Source organism: Egretta garzetta, unplaced genomic scaffold (assembly GCF_000687185.1).
Source record: "Egretta garzetta isolate BGI_Z169 unplaced genomic scaffold, ASM68718v1 scaffold306, whole genome shotgun sequence".
In the NCBI taxonomy this organism is placed as follows: domain Eukaryota; kingdom Metazoa; phylum Chordata; class Aves; order Pelecaniformes; family Ardeidae; genus Egretta; species Egretta garzetta.
In genome coordinates this window covers 2725970-2727209 of record NW_009260131.1, presented here as the reverse complement: position 1 = coordinate 2727209, position 1240 = coordinate 2725970, and positions in this window count along the sequence as shown.

The window sequence follows — 1240 nt, the reverse complement described above, 5'->3', positions numbered from 1 at the left end:
TAGGTTTAGCAGGCAGTTAAAACATTTTACTTTGATGAAGCTTCCTGCAAAAAGAAAAAAAAAAAAAAAAGACACTAACAGCTTGCAGAGAACTTTCAGACTACAAATGATACAGCTAATCACGCAGTTTGTTTCAATCATGTGGAGGTTAAAATACCTTTAATTCAAAAGAGCAACTGATTACGCAGTAAGGAAACCGCTGCCAGACCAAGGTCTTTTCACATTTGTGCTAGCATGTTTTGTCACCATGAATACTAAAGTAATTACTATAGTTTGAATGAAAACACAAAACATAATAAAATTGCATATAATAACTAAAAATTAAAATTATCATTGTACTTTCCTAGCCTTAAATAATTGAAATGGAAATGTGGGAGCAATTCAAGCAGAAGCAATTAAAAAAATATTAAAACAAGTTCAGTCCTGGGTACCATCTCTTCTGAACAAAGGCCACATCCAGACATGATTATGCATTCAATAGCACTATTACTAGAGCCAATCTCAGGCAGTTATTTTTTCCTCCCCTGGCTGATTGTTCCCTCTGTCCATGCCGGCCAGGCCTTAGCAAGGTTATGTGGCAAAATACAGAAAACAGACCTGTGCACAAAGTACCTCCTGAGAAGAAGAAAAAGGAAGAGAAAAGTTTTCTGATCTTGTTCACTGAACGGCATCGCATACTTTTGTGCTATCGCAGACAGGCCAGAGGTTACATAAACTGATATTTGTACCAAAAAGTTCTTCCAGCAGTCAATCCTCTTGACCACTGGAAATATTTACGTGCTGGAATCTTAATCCACTAACGAAGATCTACTTTTGGATATTCCAAATACCAGTGACCTCTGTTAGCAAGAGGCATCCCAGAGAACTGGAAGCTCAGTGATGAGAAGTGGTGTGAGACCTTAGAGGATAAAACTCCATAAATATTTCCCTCATTATCTACGAGGAAGCAGCCTAGAAGCTGAAGGAGGTGCACACATTTGGTTTTGCACTGGGTTTATAAGTTAAAGGTCACCTACAGGCGGATGTAGAATGAAAACTGCTGCTCAGATGCAGCACAATGCTGCTATCCACTCTTTATAAGCTGCATTAGCTGTTTAGGTGGGTGGTTCTTAGTCCAAGGCTGCCATGCAGGATTCTTCCTCCCTGCTCAGTTGTTGTTCTCAGGGATCTGCACTCCAAGCCCAAAGATGACCCATCATGTCCACCTATGTCCTATAATGGAATTAGGCCCAGAACAGAG